General features: G+C 41.8%; 1 protein-coding gene and 1 long non-coding RNA gene across 4 annotated transcripts in view; one reads left to right on the top strand and one right to left on the bottom strand.

The window, feature by feature from the left end:
* Positions 1-3,734, top strand: part of LOC126386456 (uncharacterized) — an 18,805-nt gene extending 15,071 nt beyond the window's left edge. The window contains exons 3-4 of the long non-coding RNA XR_007569509.1: positions 1,545-1,603; positions 3,258-3,734. This is a non-coding gene — a long non-coding RNA (uncharacterized LOC126386456). The remainder of the gene's footprint in view (positions 1-1,544; positions 1,604-3,257) is intronic.
* The window catches only part of LOC126386423 (IQ motif and SEC7 domain-containing protein 1-like), a 240,635-nt gene that overhangs the window by 38,598 nt on the left and 177,818 nt on the right, over positions 1-24,219 (bottom strand). The gene's annotated exons all lie outside the window — the stretch shown is intronic.

Raw genomic sequence — 24,219 nt, 5'->3', positions numbered from 1 at the left:
AGGTTAGGTTCATAGAGTCTGTTACTACGGTAACTGACTGAGAGCTTAAGTTACCTCTCTCTCTGAAACAGGCTAGAGTTACCCCTCTTTCTCTGGTTTGAGTTACCTCCCTTTTTGAAACGGAAAACTCAGAGTTTCCCTCATTTCAGTGTTAACAGACTCTGAGTTTTCACTAAACCTGCTTTGTGAAACGGACCCCTGAAATATACGTTACATTATTTGGGTTTGAGAGCCAGCTTACTACGTTTTTAGGGGCGGCTACTAGGGCTGCACGATATATCGTTTGAACATCGCCATTGCCATGTGCTCATGTGCGATAGTCACATCACAGGACATGCGATGTTTTCTCTTTTTTTTAGAACATGTAAACTTTTGTTTTGCTTCAGAAAAGCAGCTCTGAAGCTCCGCTCATTGCTCCGCTCGCCTCTCTCTTGCTGTCTCTCTCTCTCTCTCACTCAGCAGCCCTTCCCCCTCTTATGCACACACTGCAGTCACACACTGAGAATGAGCGACATGCAAGAGGGAGAAACTGTAAAGGAGGATTTATGCCTGTTACACACTACACGACTTTTCTGCCCGTTCTGAAAGTCACTATGTCACATTACACGATTGTGGAGTCATAAAATCGTGCCGTGACTTGGCCGACAGACATGACACACTACATGGTGGTACACACCAATTATCCCCCGGTCGTCTTTCACGACATGTGTGATGTCATCAGGTTAGTCTTGTCCTATTTTTATTACTTTTACTATTATTTCAGTCACTGTGTCTGTTCATGTGCCAGCCAAAATGTTGTTGTAGTCACCTAAAAAGCGCCAACAGATGGCAGGAGCTACATTTGAAGTACCTTACACAAACATACAAGTCACTGAATCCTCCACAGGAAGTTCAGACAAATGTTTCACAATAAAAGCCTATTTAGAAAATGGAGGGATTCGCTCAGATGAGGTTATAAGGGGCTTTTAATTTGAAACAAATTCAGGAAGTGTTGAGTTTGAAATGACGGTGCGATGCACTAACTTTATCAAGGCAACGGGAGCGGATAAAAAGTAAATATATAAAAACACAGAGGGATTAATAAATAACGGCCCTTTTATAATGTAGTCTGTTTCACATGAAGCTGGTAGCCTGTGCAGTTGTGGTGAGTGAAAGCCCCGCCACTATTTTTTAATTTTCTTACTTTAAGTCATCTGGTGAAAATTCTTGTATTTTTAATAGCGCAATATATATTGGAAAAAAAAAAAAAAAAATCGCAATGTCAGTTTTTTCCAATATCGTGCAGCCCCAGCGGCTACTAGTACTCACTACCTTACATTATAACTTATCCTGTAACAGATGGCTAACGTTATGTGACATTAACGATACTGTCTTTAACGTTACTTAACGTTGCGTTTCAAGCAATTATTATCGGACTAATTGTCTGTCACCATATTCGTAAATTCAATCTATTCTATTGATTTACATGCATAACGTTATGAGCTGCTTTCTTACAGTCTCTGAGCTTATGTTATTTGAACTGAAACTTTATTTTTCTTTTACAGTATCAGTCTGGGGATCATGTTGACCAGGAGAGTCCGACAACAATACAGCCAAAAATCACGTAAGTGTTTGAAAGGCACAGAAAATATGACTCAAATTCATATGAAGCAGTGGAAAACAGTTTTAATGAAGTAGTGAATTTAGAAATACACGAGTTCTGTTTTTTTATTTTTATCGTGGTATCGAATGAGTATTGAGAATCGTGGAAATTCACTTTTATTGGTATTGACTATTGAAATTCTGGTATCATGACAAGCCTATAATAGACATTTTTTAAAGTTTAAATTGATTTGTTCAGAGTTCTACGGCACCACTGAGCGTGGTGTGTGTTTACTTTATGGCATTCCAACTCATCCTGTTGATCCTTTATCGAAAAGATATATAAAAACATATTAAACAACAATCCTGGGGTTCTGAGTATTTATTCATAAAATGTATGTCATTATCTACAATCAAAATAATGTACTCATTCAACCCTGTTACTTTGTGCAACCCCACTACTGTAATTTCAACCCTGTTACCATATCATTTTCTTTAAAAAAATCTTAAATGATTTTCCCGGCTCTTAAGGGTGTAACATATTGTCTTTGTAATAGTATGAGTGATTATATGCAGAATGTATTTTAGAAAATATTTTAAAATAAATACTAAAATGATTAAAAAATAATGTATGACATCTTAAAAGTTGCTTAAATTAATTTAAGTCAAGTATTATCTGAAACTGAATGAGTAAACGATGTAAGTGTGACTATTTTATATGTATTGGTAAAGTATTTAACCAACATTATACCATGGTCTGGGTGAATACTCGATTCTGACTGGCTGCAGGGTGTCCGTTAAAAAGTGTTGTAGGACACCTATAAAGAAGTTCCGGTCAAATAGCCTGATGACAGGTTCTAAATTATTGCGCTTGCTCAACTGCTAGTTTGTAACCATAGCAACGGAGACTCAGAGCAGAGGCAACGGATTACAACGGGCATCATGAGTGATTTTATCGTTTCATTTAATTTATTTCGTGAATCTGATCATTTTGATAACTGGGATGCAGAAGAAGAGAGGTTAGAGAATGAAAAGAAAAGGGAGAAACGGCACAAGGAGTCGCGGGTCTACACCAATCACAGCCTCCGGAGCACAGCTGTAGGTCGGCTCTCTGACACCGGCCTGGAAACTCGTCAGATCATGACCGTCACGGGACATCGGTGTGAGAGCAGCCTGCAGGCTTATTGGGCTCCGTCAGCGCAGGAGAGACGAGACTGGAGCAACATCTTGTTGTCTCCAAATGTCCCAACAAGCAGTACTCAATCTGTCTATCGCCGTCCTTCAAATGCCACTATGATGGACATACCCATATCACTTTCAAATTTCACTTCAAATTAATGGTAATGTAGCATTTAATTTTAAATAGGAAACAATCGTTAATTTGTTAATGTGTTTATATGATTTAATCTCGACTACTATACGCTTATGAATTATTTGTTGCAATTAAAAACGATTTTGACTACTATTTGGATGTTGATTATTTGAAACAAATTTTCTTGGGCCTATAAATGAACGCCAGTGAATCATGAAAGTAATATCTCAAGTTTTTTTTTTGCACATCATTCTCTGACCACCAGAGTCTGTCACACACAAGCGGTAAGAAGTGCACTGGCTTTCTGAAATAATCATCTTCTGAATAATATCACGTAACGTTTAGCCATTATCTCTTATTGCAGCGGTGCCTGGACAGCGTGACGTGTGTGGTTGTGCTGCTGCCGTGGTCCTGCCAGATGCCTCCTGCTGCTGCTGCTGCCATCATTAGTCATTAGTCATACTTCTACTGTTATTATACACATATGACTATTGTCACACATGTATACTGCCAGATATTAATACATACTTTCAACATATTGTACCACAGTAGCCAGAACTATAACTTAGTTATATCTTATCCGCTGCGAGGGTCATAAGGACAGAAGGATGTCGTATGCTGTAAAGCCCTGTGAGGCAAATTGTGATTTGTGATATTGGGCTTTATAAATAAAATTGATTGATTGATTGACTTCCCTTCACTGATCAGAGTCCTATGATCTCTACGCTGTGGCCACAGCGGGTTTCCATGGCAACGCCTGTGAACTACAGAGATTAAATAGTCCGCTCAGCTGTGGCTTGTGAAAAACTCATGATTTTAACTGTAAAACACATTAAAGCATAAATAATTTATTTAATATTCATTTCTTAGGTAAGTGACCATGGTATAAGCGGGATAATGCCCTTCGAGGTGTCCATTATCAGAAATGAATGGACTTCGCGTCGGACGGTTCACACCTCCGCGTCGTCCATTCATTTCTGATAATGGACACCTCGTCGGGCATTATCCCTTACATATTTTAAAATACACGTTTTCCAGGGTCCTGAGTATTGGTAACGGGGTTGCGTCAAGCATGGCAGACAAAAAATAAAAAATCTCATAGAAAGTGTATCTTTGATTATTAGATGGGTTATTACCTGTTCTTCTTAAAAACAAAGCAGAAAATTATAAAATAAGGGTCAATTTTTCAAAAGTTTTGCTGTCTAAATTGTCCTCCACTTAGCACAGGTCCCCACCAGACCTTGATATTTGAAAATAAAGTTTCTTAAATTGACTTTTGTCTCTTCATTGTGCACACTGACACACGAAATGGGGTAACAGTTAGCTATTTTTGAATGTTAGCATTGATTTCTCACATTGGATGGTGAAATAGTTGTTGTTTGAAAGGTCTGACCTAAATGAATAAAGATTGTAGTTTTTTTTTTTTTTTAAGATATTTTTTGGGGGCATTTTCAGCCTTTAATGGATAGGACAGACAAGTGTGAGGGGGGGAGAGAGAGGGGGAGTGACATGCAGCAAAGGGCCACAGGCTGGAGTCGAACCCGGGCCGCTGCGGCAACAGCCTTGTACATGGGGTGCCTGCTCTACCACTAAGCAAAGCATATGAATATTAATATAGCCCAGCCAACACGTCCAAGTGGGGCCCACATGGGATTTACTTGGGTCACATGGGCTTTAACTGGGCATGGGCTCAGAGTGGGCTTTTAAGTGGGTTGGTGTTGGGCCTCACGTGGGCATCCTAGAAGAATATACATGGGCAAGAGATGGGCATCCCACTTGGACGGCACACATGGGTACTGGATGGGTCTCACGTGGGCTATATTCTCAGATTGAAACAAGCAGTAAATTAAATTGCTTCAGGGAAAATAATATGTATGTGTATGTATTGCTGTATTTTTGACACTTAGGGCATCATCAAAATGTTTTGACTGGTAGGCTAAGTTTAAGCCACTTTAATGTAATCTAAATTTTTAAAAAATGCACTATTTTTGCACAACCTCAACCACAGCCGTAGATATATTATATCTGCTCTTTAAAAGGGTCAGCATTGCTTATAAACAGAGACGTTCTATATTGCCTATATAAGGACTTTGTTATAAATCACTAATTTAGTGTCGGGACATAATAGAATTGAGAGAAGGTCACACCACGAGATCTCATGATAACTAACAAAACGTCTATGCCACCTCGTTTTGCTCTTGCGCGCGAATTTTCTTAAGCTTCATTACCACCATTGAAGAGTGCAGATTTTTAAAGAAGTAGAATAAAAAAAGAAGAGTTTTGGATTGCGCTTAAAGTGCACTGAAGGTAAGGTAAGTCCTGAATAGCTAGCAAACAGCAATACGGAACTGAAAATAGCACTGTGTTAACCTAAAAGTTTGTTCATCTACTTTTTCCGTCAGTGACGTTAACTGAGCTAGGTGGCTAAATATTCGTTAGCTAACATGCTAGGATTCAAGTGAGTTTAACATTGGTTATAATGTCCTAACCTGCCAGTGTAGACTCACTAGAGCTACACGACTGTCAGATGATGGTATCCAACTATATAAGTTCTTATCAACATTTTGTCTTAAAATGTAAGTTTAAGTACAATGATTAATTCGTGATGTGTGTAGTGTAAGATTTAATCATTAATCAGGTAAATATTTTATATTGCATAAGTTGATTAAGGTTGAAGTTCATATAATAATGTTTTTCATGTATCCAAGTATGGAGTTCATGTAATAATGTTTTTTTATGTATCTATGTATGGCAAAACACCTTTACACGTTTACGTATTCATATATTGAGAACACACACACATACCATACCATGTACTGCCTGGAAGTGTAATAATAGACACACACACACTCTAAAGTTTTATATTGCATGAAGGCACAGGGGACCTTATAGAAATAGTCCCCAAGTTCCATATGTTTTTTAAAAATAGCGTGAAACCGAGTTCAAACCTAATGGTGGGAGAGTTTGGGGATTTCCAAGCCGAGGGAAAAAGATTACACCATTAAGACATGTCCGGGCATGATTGGACATGTCTGGACAAAGGCAAATAGGCCTGCCACCAATAGGTTTGGGCTCAGGTAGGAAGGGCTAAAAGGAAGAGGGTGGAGATTCTCTCGAATCTTCACCAGCATAAAAGGGAGAGCTCAGAAAGTGAAAACTTCAGTCTTGCTCCGGAGCCTGACTCATGAGTTGTATGTGTTGAAGCTTGTGAACACACTAAACTCGATTGTACCAGATTCTATTGGTCTCCAGTGTTTCTCTGAGTACCAGCCAACCGAACCTAAGATACTAAACTGACACGGAGGACGATTTGAAGAGAAGGTGAGGACGAGGTCGGGAGCCATCTGGCCCAAATTCCAGGCACCGATTTTCACTTCATCATGTGCTCACAAGAAGTACTACATCATCCACAATCCAAACGTGTAACAGCGGGGCCTGTGATTGGCCAAGCTCGCTATTACCCGCGAACGGGTGGTTCCGCTAGCAAGTTAGCAAAAACGTTCTAATAATGCTTTTTATGCCGCAGTGAGTATGACTTCTAAGGCTATATGCACACACAACACCACAAACTCATAGATATATACATAGATGCCGCACCCTGGCTTGTGGGATGCGTCAATACCGCCGCCATCTTACCTAGGTGCTCTGACCGGTTCAGACCCGTGTCAGACTCGGCAAAAATGCCACATTTTTGCTCTGCATTTGGGTGTACGAACGAAAGAAGTGTTAAAACCAAGCAGAAGGGAATAACATTCCACAGGTAAGAAGTTGTTTTACAATATTTTACTGTTACGAACATGTTTAATGAGATATATATCTCAAAAAGTGATCCTTCTTTTAAGCTAATCAAGTAAAGTAACTGTCCTGATCTGGTCCTAATGCCAAATTAAGCTAACGCTATGTCACACAACTTAAAGAAAAAAGGTTAACATTTATATAATATTACTTATAAAATTATGATGCTTTGTCAAACAGCTATGTCGGTGTATGTGTTATTCCAAATTGTCAACTATCTGTTTCATGGCACCAACGTGACATAACGCAGTATAACGTTAGTAGTTAACTTGTGGCCTGAATTGTAACTACAAATTATGTGGAACTGCGTTTTTCTGACACACTTATTTTGTGTGTAGTTTCCCAAAAAACACAGATAGGAGACGGGCATGGGTAGCAGCAGTGAGGAGAAAGGACTTTGTCCCGAGTGACTCCTCAGTCATCTGCAGCTGTCACTTCAGACCTGAGGACTTCGACAGGACTGGGCAGACTCCTAAAAATAATACTAGCTACTGTACACTGTATTTTTTGTAAATATGACCTAATAATGTAAACAGTTCTGTGTCCAGGCTCCCATGAGCACTGCGGTGTTATACATATGAGATTAAAGCAAAATTTTGTGTAAACATGCAGCTCTGAGTCATTTATTTTCACTTGTACAAAACCAACATTTGTTAATCAGAATGTGTAACTACATTGCAGCTCGGCACAATCCTGCTGATACACTGTTTTTTGCACATTGTGTGAAATGTGAATAAACATTTATAATCAAAATTAATAATTAAATGACATCATGGTGGGTATTGTACATCTAGTAAGAAAAAAGAATATTTATTACATGGGGAAAGTTTAGTTTAAAAGTGTTGTAGAACTATTACTGTTACTTTATCTACATAAGATCAAATATTTTGGTATGAAAAGCTGCATTTTTTATTTAACCAAGTATCCTGTATCATAACTACATGTATGACGATTGTAACAAACCAAACGGCATGAAAATCGGTTGAAAATTCAGCGAGTAATGATGATTTTAATCATAAATAATCTCCTGCCTCAACAGACATACATGCATTAGGCAGCGCGGCTCCACCTGGGCAAGATGGCAGCCGCGTTGACCTATCGCTCCAATGAGGAGCACCGTTGAATGCGGCATCTACGTATATATATCTATGCCACAAACTAACATACTGCAACATATGCGTTAGCAATATAGATAATATCACAGGGCTCGAAATTGCGACCGATTTGGTTGCATATGCGACCAATATTTCATCTGTGCGACCTCAAAATATAATTGGGAGCACTGGTGCGAGCGTAAATAATTCTTCTGGTGCGACTATTTTATCCCCCCCCCCGAGTCGAATGTCTCATTCACAAGTTTGTTTTTTGAAGTTAGGAACACCAGCGCTGCCATGTAAAAAAGTTAATTTCAAGCCCTGTATCATAACGCCCAGTGTCCTGCTGAAAGCCGGAGTAGAGAGCCGGGGCTGGACCAGGGGATTGAGCTGCTGTGTGCTGAGAGACAGCTGCTGAGAGCAGGGTAGCATGTTGCTGCTGGAGGTAGCATGGTAGCAAGTAGCATTTTGCTGCTGGAAAAAGTAAAGCTGGAGGCTTTCTGGAGGAATAAAGGGCCACCATACCAAGTTCTGCTCTAAATCCAAACTTGCACAGACATATTTTAAAATAGTCATTGATTAAGCCTGTTCTAGATTAGCCTGTTCTAAGCCGATGCAAGAGGAAGGATAAGAGCCAGTATAGGACTAAATTTAGGCCTAAATTAACTCTCCAAGGAGGCAGGTTTAACTTCTGCTTAACTGTATTTGAGAGACTTCTTAGAATATCAAAATGAAGACCAACATGCAACATGCTTTTTGCTTAAGTTATAATTTCTGGGATGTCTACTAGTTTCATTAATCCATTGTGTTCCCTTAGGTTGCTGTGGTAGTTGATATTGTTGATGTTGTTACTGTTGATGAGGCAACAAGGAGGATGATGGGCTTCCTGATGGACAGTGCCGCCATGGGAAGCTAGAATTCCGAGGGCTTCATTTGTTTGAAGTTGTGTACCGTATGTTTACTTTCCATGGGATTAGAGCTGCAACCAACAGTTATTTGTCAACAGATGTTGAATGCAATACTCAATGTGATGTCATTTTTGTGCAATCATGTCCTAAACCACCCATGCAATAGGATCACACTTGTAATGTGAGACTGGAGAGGGATGATATTCATCAGTGCCTTAGGGCTCTATTTTCGTGCCATAACTATACCATGACAGAGGAATGACAGACATTTTTTAAAAAATATTTATTTCACCATATGTGACACCTAAATAATATGCTTTATGATTAATGTTCCACATCTCCCTCCTCCTCGTCTTCCTCTCTTGCTGGCTCCAGGTGAGGGGCAGCCTGGAGCCAATGTCCCTGCTCCTGGATTTAGAAAGATAAAAGTCACTAAAAATGTCATTACTGTTCCCATGTTTAACTCTTAGAGGTCTATGATCACCTCTCAAATGAAATCTATCTTCTGAAAAAATGTCCAAATGGAGATACTGCAACTCCTTCTTTATTGCAAGGGCTCAAATGTGGAATTTTATCTCACTCTTATGCTCTTTCTGGATGTTACTTACAGGCAGTTTGGAGAAAAAAAATTCCCTCACTAAAGAAATTACAAGGAAGGATGCTGAAAAGGCGGTGTCAAAATTGTTAATAGGTGCCAGAGACAGGGGAGGAAACCATGCCATGAGAGCACGTGGCAGAGAGCAAAACCGGTAAGTCTCAAGATATGCAAGGTCTTTAATGACAGTACAATTTACAAAATGTTTAGACACACTATTCAGCCACAACATTAGCATGGTTAGGTGCTTTTTCTGCCCTCTTAACTTTTTTATTTTTTGATAGTTTTTGCTGTGTTCATGATCATCGCATGAATTTTGGCATCAAGGCAAATACCTGGCATTTAAAGCGTAGAAAATATAAAAATGAAGGAATATTTAAATTAGGAATGATGTTTGTTAAAAGAATGATCACTGAAAGAAGAGAATCATATTAATTTATTACATTTTTTTAATAGCCTAATTTTGAAAAGTACATTTTTTGCACTTAAAGGCGCTGCATGTAAGAATGTGGCCAAAACGGTTACTGCACTCAAATTCAAAACACTGCCACGAGTCGTGTCCGCCCCCCCCTCCCCTACAGATTCGAGGTTGCTGCTCTGTGCTGAATTGCTGCGTTGTGCTCCGGCGTCTGGCAAAAAAAGAAGTCCTGCGTATCTGTTGTGGAGGGCTCCGCAGTGCCGCAGCAGAGACAGAGCCGGAACGCAGCACAGCCACAGCCGGTGGAAACACACACATTGACTAGAACTGAATCCTATCAGCTCCACTGCCGTGCTGGAGCACAGACGCAACCAACACGCATTTGGTGGAAATTGGGGGTGATTTGTTTGCCCATGGGCGGCTGATGTGGCAGGGCCGCGTCGCTGCGTCAACCGTCTCCACCATTCACAAGCATCTCCTATATAGACCCTCGCTTTGCCTTGAGTTTTGTCTTGGCATTTTTGGGAATCATAACAAGATCATTTGGGTTTAGTCGCACCGTCAGCCACTGTAGCTCAGTTGTAATTGTAACTGATGCTGAGACTCTACTGACTGCGTGACTGGTAGACGGCGGTGGGTGGCGCAACAGGCCAAAACATTAATTCAAAACATAAACATGATTTGCAGACCGTAATTTTTTTTAGTTAATGCGAATATTCTGGCTGTACTATTGTTGTTGGTGAGATCAGTATGTTATATTAACATTATTCCTTAGTCTCTGTGACATATTAGGATGATTTTACGACTATTTGCTTTAGATTTCTTACATATAGCTCCTTTAACTGTATAAATGTGCATTAAACATTAACTATGCTAGATGGTTTACCTTTTTTTTTTTTTTTCTTTCTGGTTGTTTTTTTTTTTTTTTTTGCCATTTTGGGTTTTAATTTCATGACAATTTAGCTGTGATAGATTCATATGGCTTGAATTTAGCTGGGGTGGTGGTGGTGTTTTTTTTTTTTGGTTTTGTTTTTTTCAATAAATTTCAGAATTTCAATCTCAGAGCTTGAGTTAAGATTATTCCAGGCAATATGAATGAGTATAAAGATTTAAGAAATAATTGTTTCCTGGGGCTTAAAAGCTTTACAATATCTCTTAATATTTTTGACACTATATCTTAGAAGTACATTACAGACATACAGCAGTATTTCATTGTAAGTGGTATTAAAGGGTCTATAAAAGTCTTAAATTTAACTTGGAGAACCCTTGAGGTACCCTATAGATCACAATAATCAGCTATCTCACAGCACTGTGGCAAGGTGTGTCTTGATCTTTTTTTTAATTCTTTTCAAAGGGTCGCCTTATGCCCTCTTCACTCCGTTCAGGGGCATAAGGCGTCCACCAGTTCTCATTAGCATAATAAGCTCATAATGTTGACTTTTATAGCACCATTGCTAACACTTAATGCATTTTTTTGTTCAGTGTTTCATCTCAGTTTGTGACAAATTCTGTGATACTGATACAAATTGGAGTGAATAAAAATAACGTGGGGCGGCTGTGGCTCAGAGGTAGAGCGGGTCATCCACCAATTGAAAGATCAGTAGTTCGATCCTGGCCTCCTCCAGTCTGCATGTCGAAGTATCCTTAAGCAAGATACTGAAACCCAAATTACTCCCAATGGCTGTTCCATTGGTGTGTGAGTATGTGTGTGTGAATGGGTGAATGTGACTCGTAGTGTAAAAAGCGCTTTGAGTGGTCAGATGACTAGAAAGGCGCTATACAAAATGCAGGTCCATTTACATGTTAAGCTTTTTATTCTTCTACTCTCATTCTTTTACTCTTCAGTTAGATTTTGTGATGGATAATCACCCCTATTCAGTACCAATGCCATTATTCTCTCTCTCCATTTTCTAGTCTGGTGGTCATTTTCGATTAAAGGCAGACGTCTCAGCGACGTATTGGCAATGAGAAAACGCTCTCCCTGCTACGTCTTAATGATCTAAACTTGATACAGACGTCGGCCAGATGTATGTGTGCTATCTGGGATAACACACTAAAGAAGAGGGAAAACCGCAAAAAGCATAATAGGTCTCCTTTAATCTATTCATGTTTTCGCAGCAAAATTGAGCATAGCAGGCTCACAGCAGGCCACGATGTCAAGCTTAGCTCACATCCAAGCTACATCAGCTTATCTCAACCAGTCTGATCAGCTGATTGATAGAGGGGAGTCAGCTGATGGATTACATGATTCCTCTCTATGCAACCAATTGGCAAATCTCAATCAGGGTGCTCTGTTTAACCTGCTTTAGCCTGCTTATTATTGCTGCTTTCTCTGTCTCCACCCTAGCTCCTACCTGTCTTTGATGCTGCTCTGTTCTGTACCCGTGGGGTCTTTACTGCTGCTCTCCCTGCCTTAGACTTCCATGTAATCGAATGGAAGGGCAGAGAGATGTGCTCTCTGTGCCTGCCACTTTCCACAAAGGTGCGTGGAAGGGTGAAGAGGTGTGCTCTCTCTGCATTCTGCTTTTCATGTAGGTGTGTGGAAGGGCAGAAAGGTGTGCTCTCTCTGCCTTTGGCTTTCCACATAGGCACGTGAAAGGGCAGAGAGGTGTGCTCTCTCCGAGTTCGGCTTTCCATGAAAGCATGTGGAGGGTTGGAGAAGTGTGCTCTCTCTGCCTTCAGCTTTTCACGTAGGCTTATGGAAGAGCAGAGAGGCTCCAGAACAGAGCAATACTGCCAAATATTAAATTGCAAATGGAAATAAAGTTTTCTTTGACTTAAGTGGTCCTGACGGAAATACAGTTATTAACTTAAGAGAAAAGCTTTCCTTGTTTTGTGTTTTTCATGTTACGTTGCAATAGCCTGTCTAAAGTGCCAACCAAACACCTAATCAATGCTGATTCTGTACATGCTCTGATTTCCTTCAGTAGAGCTATGCAGTGTTCTAAGCAGACGTGAATGCATGCAGCAGGTGACAGAAAGCTCATCACATATGGAAGAGACTTGAGTCTTGACTTGGACTTACAAAACAAGATATGTGAGCATCTCTGCCTGTTCCACTCATGGACAGGAACATCAATATTGATATTGAGCTCTCCACCGTCTGAGCTGTGGTCACACACATTCAAATAGTGCTTCACGGCCTCAAGTCAAAAGAACAATGATCTAGTACCAGTGAAGACTGTCGATACAGCCTACAGCCATCAGACAAGACCCTTAACAGCTTTCTGACTCACAATAAAGTGAGTCCATAATCATATCTGGACTGGGCTGCAGGTGAGCGCCAGATGATCAGTTATTGTTATCTCCCCAATGTAAGTGACCGCAGTGTTTACTGAGGCTGAAATGTTTTTGCTCTGTGCTGATCGAAGCAAATTCTCTGTGGGTATGAAGGCATTTCTCTGAACCTCTACCAGAGGTTAGCAGAAAATAAATGAGTTACAAACAACATCCATCAGCAGCCCTGAGGGAGGTTTTCCTCAACTGTTTGAACAGATTTTCTCTAAATTATTTTCTGCGATGATCTGGTCGAACAAAGTCTTGATTTAAAATGGTTTTGCAGTGCTGCACTGATTCTCTTATGCCCGAGAGTGTTGGAGATGGACTTTTAGGTGTCACCTCTGTTTCAGACAGCGTTTGAATTACGCCTTGGCTGTCAGGGGAGCTCTATTTTTGCAGGGGTGGGGGCGAGAGGATACTGTACACATTTCTTTATTTCTTTATTCAGGATCTGCAGAAGAGACTAATGGGGATGTGCATGCATGTGTGCTACTGTACACATGCATGCACATACATGCATGTGCCCATCTATCTACAACAATACACCTTCAGTATGTTTTGATAGAGAATATTTAGCCTGGGACAAGAAAGACACGGAAAACTAATCGAATGATGCACTTTTTTTTTTTTTTTTTTATCACTGTGCCCCAAGAAATAATAAAAACGCCAACGCACAGTGGACACGCAATGCTTTGTGTTACTGTAACCCCTTTTACAAAGAGATGGCGCTATAGAGCCGCTACAGCGTCCCCTCTTTATGCTGCCTTTGCATATTTACACAGCACCAAACAACAGTGGCATCATGCCGCTCCAGCGTGTGATTTTAGACAGCGGGCTCTAGTTTCGCAGACCGGGCGAGGCGGGGGCGCAGTGCACCTGCGATTCGCCAACTGGGTGTGGCCAGGTGGATTTTGCAAGTTTGGCACACCGTGCGCGCTGGCGCAGCTACTTCTCTTTCCCACCTCCTACCTGCGCAAGTCGGAAAGAGGGAGGAGAGAAGGTGTGGAGTGGGTTTTACACACATCACACCAATCAAATGAGCCCCTCTCCTCGCCCTTAAATGTGCCGCGCGAAGGCGTAATGAGAGTTTACTCAGTTCGCCATGGCAGAAGAGAGCAGCAGCGTCAGACGGCCAAACTTTTCCCCGGAGGAAACTGATGTTTTGGTCCAAGAGGTCCAAGGTTGCAGTGTCAGAATATACGGAACTGCGAGCAGACCTCCACGGGCTGATGATGCAAAGGTAGCCTGGGAGGAGGTCACCACAATTGTAAATCAATGTTGCGTTTCTCTCGTGCGCGTGCGCTCTCTCTTTCTCTCTCGCAGTCTCACTCTGTTTCTTTTCTTTTGACTTTTGACTTTTCTTTTGACTTTTGAGGTTTTGGCGATGTGTGTGCACTGTCTGCCGGTCAGCCAAGCTCCGGCTTACACCGGCTGCGCTCCGCATGCGCTGACAGTAGACGTGGTTTCAGCTGGCGAGCTTTTAGCGCACCTTCGGCAAAGCCTTTTGGCACGAAACTGTCACTGCGCCAAGCTGGATCTGTGGACACCTCCCCCTGCTGCGCCACCACACCCATCTCAACGCACCTCGGTCTGCCAAACTACCAAACTGAGCGCGCCTCGGGTTGCGCTGCTCGAAACTAGCTCTGCGCGGGGTTCGCCACCCTGCGCCGCGCCGGGAAACTAGAGCCCAGCATGGCAGCATCACAGAATCAAGAGGTGTGCCGGGCGTGACATGTAACACAACTATGTCGGCAATGCTTTCCAAACAAAAACAAAGGCATTAACATGTCAATAACAGTCATTTACCATCCCTGTTATATGGCAGCTGATTTCATCCATTTCATGCCCGTAGGAATGTCATAGAAAGATCAAACCAAAACTGGCTTGTTCGTCTCATCAAGACCTAAAAATCACGCACAGACACCCCTGATCTAAATCCAACAGGAAGTGAGCTATTTGCCCTTTCAAAGTAACATGTCGTTTTTCAAAAATTCTCTTTCTCAAAAAATATTTCCTCCTATACCGTTTATCATATCGGCTTCAAACTTGCACACATGACAGCTCAACCCCTGCTGAACAGATCGTCCGAATAACTTTGTCATTTCTCGAATGATTTGGATTTTATGGCCTCTTAAAGGTGACGTGCCACAAAACCACCTGAATGTCTTCGCGCCACCTAGACACACTAAAATGGCCCACAGTTTTTCATATCAGCTTCAAACTCGCACACATCACAGGCCAACCCCTGCTGAACAGATCATCTGAATAACTTTGTCATTACTCCAACGGTTTGGATTTTATGGGCTCTTAAAGGTGACGTGCCCCAAAACCTCCTAGGCACCACCTAGACACACTACAATGGCCACTGTGGCCCGTAGGAATGTCGTAGAAAGATCAAACCAAAACTGGCTTCTTTGTCTCATCAAGACCTACAAATCATGTGCTGAAACCCCTGACCTAAATCCAACAGGAAGTGAGCTAGTGCCTCTGAAAGTAACATGATCAAATGTGTCAGCTGTGAGCTAGACATCTTTAACTTGTGACCAAGATCGCATTTTTGACTCCACAAACATGAAACCTGTATGTCTGCGTTCGGGACAAGTGTACCTCTCTGCTGGTCAGATTGATGATTGGTCCCACGGTTTGGGAATAACAGGGAGGAGTTTGAGACATTTGAAAGCCATCTCCATCTGCCTGGTCTCTCACAGCTTTTCTCTCCCTCTCAGTGACGGACTCAGGATGTTTGAAGGGCAGGGGCGAAAAGGAAAAAAGGGCACCTACTGCATGACATGGGGCCCCATTGGTGTGCAAAAAAACAAAATTTGACCCCCTAAACATGCTCAAAAACTCACCAAAATTGACACACATGTCAGGACTGGTGAAAAAATTTGATAAAATGAAAAAATTAACCCCAAAAGTGCCAAAATGGGCTGAAAGTAACATGAGCAAATGTGGAGAAATTGTCAGCTGTGAGCTAGAGTGGAGAGGGGTCTGAAATCGTCTACAACCTTTGTCTTTAACTGTCTACGTGAGCTGGAGGCCGAAACGGCGTGAGTCCCAGGTCCCACCCAACGCTGCTTGCAGCTTTAATTTATTATTCCCTCCGTGTTCTTATATTTAAGATTTTTATCCGCTCCCGTTTGCATTGATAAACTTAATGCATCGCGCCATCATTTCAAAGTCAACACTTCTGTACCAGTTTCAAATTAAATACCCTTTATAACTTCAGTTGAGAGAATCCCTTCATTTTCTGAAAAGGCTTTTATTGGGAAACATTTGCAGGAACTTGTTGTGGAGGATTCAGTGACTTGCATGTTTACGTATGGTACTTCAAATGTAGCTCCTGCCATTTGGTGGCACTTTTTTACGCTACTACAACATTTTGGCTGGGACATGAACCTACACGGTGACTGACATAATAATGATAATAAAAATAGGACAAGACCCAATGACATCACACGTCGTGAACAGACAACCGGGGTTAATTGGTGTGTAGTGTGAACCAGGCATTACATGCCATTACAACATCACACCCATGCCGCCCATGATCCCATCCTGCCAGTGTCTGTTTATACAGAGGATGTTTCAGTGCTGTTACTATAATGCTGTGAATTTGAAGAGGTAATGTAAAAGGGGCTACTGCCTCTTCAAACTGAGAATATCACGCCGTAATGCTGCCTTGCTGTTCTGTATAAAAGGTGCAATCATGAAGGGAACTGCCCATTGGTCCGACATCCCATTGTTCCAACCATGTTAAACCCATTGTTCCGAAGTCCGTTCCGAAATCATCATGATGCCCTGTGGTTAAGGTTTGGTTAGGTTTAGGCACAAAAACCACTTGGTTAGGGTTAGGAAAAGATCATGGTGTGGGTTAAAATGAAAAAGAAAGTGACAAACACATAAGCTGTGAGCCTGCTTCGCCTCAAGCCTTTCTCAGCTGACCCAGAGCTGGTCGCGGCGCACCATCAAGGTAGAAATACGCCCGCTGGGAGCCGTTCAGCACCACGGACAGTCGGACTAATGGGATGTCGGACCAATGACATGGACCCATCATGAAATGGGGGACAGAGTTGTCTCACATTTAAGTCAGTATCGGAGGTAGTAACCGTGCTAAAATTACATCTGTATAAACAGATGGGATCATGGGCATTATGGGTGTGATGTTTTGACAATTTGTTATGCATGAGAACCACTGCTGGGAGAGTTAAAAAGTACTCAAAGAAGAACATTGGCTGAAAATGTCCACAAAGTGGACAAACAATGAGATCCAGGAGCTCATTTCCCTCAGAGCTGAGGACAAGATCAGCAGCCACATATCAGGAATGGTTAATGATTGTTACTGCTGTGTTATGCATTGTTATTGTTTATAAAGCCCTGCTAACGTGTATGTTATATGTCGCACTAGAGGCCAGCACTGTTGTGTTACATGTCATGCCTGTCATGTATCTTTTACTTTTGCAATGCTGGCATGCTGTCTTAAATCACACACTGGAGCACCATGATGCCGCTGCTGTTTGGTTCTGTGTCATAATGCAAAAGAGGCATAAAGAGGGGACTTTATAGCAGCTCTATAGCACCATCTCTGTGTAAAAGGTGCTATTGTTAGACAGACCAGACCTAGGTTGCATTGGCTGACAATTATGAACATGGCCACAAACGTTGGTCTTGCAGAGAAGCATAGCAAGATAACTTTATACACAAACTAGAATTACCACCTTGCGGTTGTATGCCTCTGCGCACCAGTCAAGTTTCTCTTACAGTTTAAACCCAAGTCTGTGAAAACATGGATGCTTCACATACAGACATCAATCAGTACAGTTTCAAGGTGGGCACCAAAGATTAGTGTCACCAATACAGCATCTGACCAAATGTCTCCACTTCTGATCCTGAGTTAATCCATTGAATAATGGCCAGAAAAGTGTTGCAGAACATTATGATGTCACAGTAAAGTTTACCATTGACCTTTTGGATATAACATGTCATCACTTCATTGTTTTATCCTATTAGACTTTTATGTGAAATTTTGTCATAATTAGCATATGAATTCTTGAGTTTTGGCCAAAACATGTTTTTTTAAGGTCAGAGTGACCTTTACCTTGGACCTTGACCACAAAATTCTAATCAGTTTCTTCTTCAGTCTAAGTGTGCCAAATTAGGGGAAATTCCCTCAAGGCGTTCTTGAGGTATTGTGTTCACAAGAATGAAATGGACAAAGTCACTGTGACCTTGACCTTTGACCCTCTACCACCAAATTGTAATCAGTTCATCATTTAATCCAAGTGGAAGTTTGTGCCAAATTTGAAGAAATTTTATGGAGATAGATTTGTTTCATAATTATGTGTCAATCAATCAATCAATTTTATTTATAAAGCCCAATATCACAAATCACAATTTGCCTCACAGGGCTTTACAGCATACGACATCCCTCTGTCCTTATGACCCTCGCAGCGGATAAGGAAAAACTCCCCAAAAAAACCCCTTTAACGGGGAAAAAAAATGTGTGTGAACTTATTGACAATCTGTGTGTAAATGTGTAATCTGTAAATATAAAACACCTTCCACAAATTAATTTTTTTTTGTAAACTCAAAAAAATATTTTCCAAGTATAAAACAGATCTGCAAATACATAAACAAATTCCACAAATAAAAAAAAATATCTGTGAATACATTAAATGAATTTGAAAATAAATGAAAAGCATTTGTAAATATCTTCCTAAGATTTACAACTATCGAACAGGCATTTGTAAACTCAGTTTTTTTTTTTGTGAATCGTAAAAAACATTTGTGGATCTCAGTTCTACGCGTGTGGATTTGCTTTTTACACACACAGAGTTTTGAAACACACTTTCCGCCGGTCCGAACGAAAATGCACTCGTATCACTCGGCCATTTTCAGATAGCACGTGATCACCCAGCTGACGTAATTTCCGTATGTCAAAGTAAGAGCACGCAGTCTTTCTATGAGCTGTTTTTTTTTTTTTTTTTTTTTTTTAAATCAGCGTTAAGTAACGTGCATTCATTGTTTTATGTTAATGTCATACAGTGAGTATTAGTGTGTGTTTATTTGTTCTATGTATATTATCTGGCACACACTTTTGTATACATTTCTGTTTGAGTATGAAAGGCACGACGATACTTGTGGGCAAAGTTCAGTTCTCTAAAGCAGTGGCTTGGCTGCTTCTTAACTTCTCTTACTAATGTGGTTGTAATGTCTGTGCTGAACCACACCGTGTTTAGTTAGGTTACCCCTCGATGTATATGGTGACTACGGCCCTGTCATGCATGCATAATTAGGCTACAGTTGTCTGTGGCCCTGTCATGCATGCATAATTAGGCTACAGTTGTCTGTGTGCGCAAAGGTGAAGTACGCTGGTTTTGTCCAGAGTTGGGTTAGAGTACTTTGATTACTTTTTGCAGTAACGAGTAACCTAACGCGTTAGTTTGCTGTTTGAGTAATCAAATACTTAAGTACATTTTCAAACAAGACATCAGTTACTTCCGTTACTTTTAGAACGCTGGTCCTTCAGCTCCGAAACAGCAACGGCTGTCGTTTGGTTCTAATAACGGAGATAACGTTAAACCTAACAGTCTGAAAGAAGCCACGGAGCTTGTGGCTCGCTACGTGGTCGGAGAAATGCTGCCGTTGTCTACGGTGGAGTCTAAATAGGTGGAGTAGGACTCGCTGACAGACATATTTCAGACTCAGGACTTGCATTATGCCTGGTACACGCTACACGCTGGTACTCACCAATTATCCCCGGTCGTCTTTCACGGCGTGTGTGATGTCATCGGGTTATTCTTGTCCTATTTTTATTACTTTCACTATTATTTGAGTCACTGTGTCTGTTCATGTGCCAGCCGACATGTTGTTGTAGTCACCTAAAAGCGTCAGCAGATGGCAGGAGCTACATTTGAAGCGCCATACGTAAACTATCAAGCTACTGTATCTTCCACAGGAAGTTCTGACAAATGTTTCAGAATAAAAGCCTATTTAGAAAATGGAGGGATTCTCTCAGCCGAGGTTATAAGGGGCTTTTAATTTGAAACAAGTGTTGAGTTTGAAATGACGGTGCGATATGTTAACTTTACAAAGACAACGGAGCGGATAAAAAGTAAATATATAAACACACAGAGGGATTAATAAATAACGGACCGTCTATAATGTAGTTTGTTTCAAATGAAGCTGGGAGCCTCTGCAGTTGTGGTGAGTAAAAGCCCCGCCGCTATTTGTTAATGTTATTACTTTATGTCCGACCGTGAGGATGTACCATTGTTTGCTAGCTTGATGCTAATGACAGTAACGTTAACTCAGCGGGTTGACAAAGTGCCTCTGCTGTTTCACACCATCATTTCCCCCTTTTACTCTGTGTGGTAACATCCCTAGAGGAAATATTAAAAATGCTGGGGTGTTGTTGTCATACAGTTGTCCACGGCAGCAGATCGTTCTGTGTTTCTACAGGTCAAAGTGACGGCTGTGATGGGAGAATTGGATCTCAGTGAAGGGCAATTGGTCCATAACTTTAATTTTGGAGACAAAAAAATGTAGGCTTAGCGCCCTGTGGTCCATTGCCCAATAGGAAATGTAGAATACTGAAAAGTACTTTAAAAGTGCTTGAGTTACTTTTCTCAGGGAGTAATGTTGGAAGTACTTTTAAAGTAATTGAGTTACTTTACTCAGGGAGTAACGCAGTAAAGTAACTGGTTACTTTTGTAAAAAGTAACGCAGTAACGTACTTTGATTACTTTTAAAGTAACCCTTACCCAACACTGGTCTTGTCATACAAAGTTTGACGAGCGTCAACTGGACAATATGGAGATGTTTGCATCTTGAAAGCCGGACTACAAATGTGGATAGACAGGGAGAAACACACGCAAGCCTAAGAAGTGGTAAGATACGATATTCCTCACTATATGAAGTGACTGATAGAAATTCGTCAGGTTTTTATTTTGTAGACAATCAATCTGTATTTATAGCATGATAGGATGACAGCACAATGATGTGTGTGGTATCACTGGAAAGCTCTAGTCCTGCGCTTTCATGTGATATGTGTGGCATTTCTGTGCGAGCCTGCATTCGCAAGTAATCCATCTATCTGTTATACATCATTTTAGTGTAACTTTATCATTTTTTTCACTGTGAAAACATTGGACTACTGACAAGTGCTTGGTCTTGTCGGAAAGCTACAATTCCGCTGTGATATGCGTGGCTTCTTGCTATGACACACGGTTGCGGAGAAAATCAATAGAGAAGAACAAGTGTGAATTTGGACGCACTATGCGTCGTTCGGGCCCACAGGGTTAAGCGAGTTTCAGGTTTTGTTCTACGACATAAAACACGTCAGTAAATACCCTACTTGTGAATTTTGAAGCTTTTGCGTGTCGTAAAAAAGGTGGTTGCTAACAAGTTGCTCAATACGACTACAAACCCTGTCGGGGACGTTAAACGTCATCACCCCTGAATAGGCGAGAGTGCTGGCAGTCCGCCATTACGGCTTCTTATTTAGCTTAAAGGGGCAATAAGCAAAATCGTTTCACCGCTAGCTTCACTGTTGTGCACTGCCTGTAGAGCAAAACAAAGTGTGTCATGAGCCACACCTCCCTCTACCTCTGCTCTCCAATACCCCCCACCCTCCCACTCACCTCGTCTGTGCCGCCGAGCACCGCAGCATCTCCACGGACTATCACATCCAGACAGTCCCGGTGTTTTTTCTGCAGGCTCCGCTTCACTCAGCTTCACTCAGCTGCCCGATATACCCGCTGCTTCTTCCCACATTAACCTGAATAACAAACCAGGGCTTGGTGCTCCGGTTGGATCCAAATGGAGAGCCGCTAGCTGGGAAGCTAGCGGAGGCTAACTGGGAGGAGGAAGCACCGGTTAGCCCCCGCTTTCACTGCAGGCAGATTCACTCGCCACAGGGGCGAGGAAATAAAACCTAAACAGCCAACTTAATTTGGCTTAGTTTAGAAGTTAGCGATGTCTTTCACTCACTCTCGGTCTCTGCTGTGTTTAGCTATTTCCCTGCTTTCCTGTTAGTGTTAGCACTACTTGGCTGCCACGCTAACGCTCCAACTCCAACTGAGCCGGGAGCCCGTGAACTGCAGGCTCATGGTCTCACGGAGAAGAGTTGGAACGTTAGCATGGCAGCCGACTAGTGCTAACATCCCTACGCTTCTCCGCCAGGCTCAGTGAGCCGGAGCCGAGAAGCGTGGGGATGTTAGCATTAGCACTAGTCGGCTGCCATGCTAACGTTCTGGGAGCTTGCTTAAGCATGGGGACGTTAGCGTTAGCACTAGTCGGCTGCCATGCTAACGTTCCAACTCTTCTCCGTGAGACCGTGAGCCTGGTGGGCTCATGGGCTCCCAGCTCCGGCTCACGGAGAAGAGAGGAATGTTAGCGTTAGCTCCCAGAGTTAGCACTAGAGCTACTACAGCTACTGGAGTAGCTTGCAGCTATGGAGTGCTTCTACCAGCTCTTTCAGTCACTGAGCCTCACCTCCATTTCAGCAAATATATTGCATTTATTACAGGTACCATCATCATTGAAGTAGGCAGGGGAATAGCTAAACACAGCCGCCAGGCTGCCCGCCGGGCTACATTTTATAATGCTAATTACAAATGTTAGCTGGGCTGCCGGGCTACTCACCTAACACAACCGCAACGCCTGACCCATTGCTGGGACCGAGCCGCTAATAACTCAAGCTCCGGACATTAACCCATGCTAGGATTGTAACATTAAATTTAATTGAATCGACATAGCGACATGTGCTTAACGTTACTGTAACACTAATTAAAACAGACATGTGACTTTATGTTGCACCTGTCCAGGAGAAGAAGAGCTAGCTCCGAGTCAGATTGTAGCCCCTTTAGCTCTTGCAGTGCTCTCCACCTTGGAAATGCAAGGCCAATGTTAATCCGGGTTCTGTCCCTTTCTTTATCCGACAACTTCTTTGTCAACAACCGTTGTTTCTTTAGAGGTAATGTCAGATCCTGGTCGTCTTCAGGTGGACGTTCTGCTCTCTGCCATTTCATTTCGAAAATACGCGCTGCCATTGCTCACTGGCTGTAGCCTTTTATAGGGAGGGAGGGCCAAGGGCTCCGGGGGGAGGAGGAGGAGGGGGGGATTCACATGAACGTACATGAACGCGCAGCCGGACCGGCTTGGAAACAAGTGGCTGGAGATCAACACAGAGAGAGGGTATGTGAGGTCATGCTATACTCCAGATGAAATTACACCTCTAGTTCTTACACCTCTAGTTCTTCACATAGCAATTTTTTAATTCCTTCAATCTAGAAATGATGAATTTCGCAATTGCTCCTTTAAAAAGTCCGATTTCCCTATACAATGTTTTTTAAAATAAAGCGACCGAAATCAGTTGAAAGCTTAGTGGCGGTGACGTCAAGAGTCATGTGACCGTGGAGTAGTCATGTAGTCCGTTAAAGCCTAACATTAGCTTTTTACTTCTGGCGATCGCATTTAAGCTTCAAATGCGGTATAAAAGGTGTTCATATGTGAAGATTATCTCGCTGAACAAAACCTGTAAGTATCATAAACTTGTGTTAGCGACAGAGCTTAGTTTCTGACATAATCCAAAACGCAATGCAAAAATCACATTCACTTTCTCTTCCGGGAACCAGTACGATGCTAAACTACCAGGATTTGACGTCAGCCCTGGTACACTCTATTCCTACGATCATCATGCATACACCGAGCGTGCTCTCCCGCCTACCGCTCCATTAGGTCCCAGGGAAGCTGAGCCTCCCTGGAAGTGACGATTTTGTCGCATTTATCCAATGACCGTCTCGCTTTGCTGCATGAAAAAAAACTGCTCAGCGCTGACTCATAGAAATGCTTGGAGGCACCGCGTCAACCGTGCTGACACAAGATTGTATGACAGGGAGGTCATGGTTGAAAACTGAAAATTGCATTCATGATAATAAAATTAATCCAAGGTCACAGCGACCTTGACATATGACCTTTCACCACTAAAATCTAATTAGTTCAATGTTGAGTCTAAGCAGATGTGTGTACTAAATGTGAAGAAATTCCCTCAAGTTGTTTTTGAGGTATAGCATTCTCAAGAATAAAAGGTCACAGTAACCGTGATCTTTGACCTGTGACCACCAAAATCTAATCAGTTCATTGTTGAATCCACCTTGTGCCAAATTTAAAAAAAATTCTTTCAAGGCATTCATGATATATTGCATTCACAATAATGTGACGAAACCGAAAACATTACA

This window comes from Epinephelus moara, chromosome 24 (assembly GCF_006386435.1).
Source record: "Epinephelus moara isolate mb chromosome 24, YSFRI_EMoa_1.0, whole genome shotgun sequence".
Lineage (NCBI taxonomy): Eukaryota > Metazoa > Chordata > Actinopteri > Perciformes > Serranidae > Epinephelus > Epinephelus moara.
The sequence above is the reverse complement of the archived record's forward strand: the minus strand, read 5'-3'. Positions and strand labels throughout refer to the sequence as shown.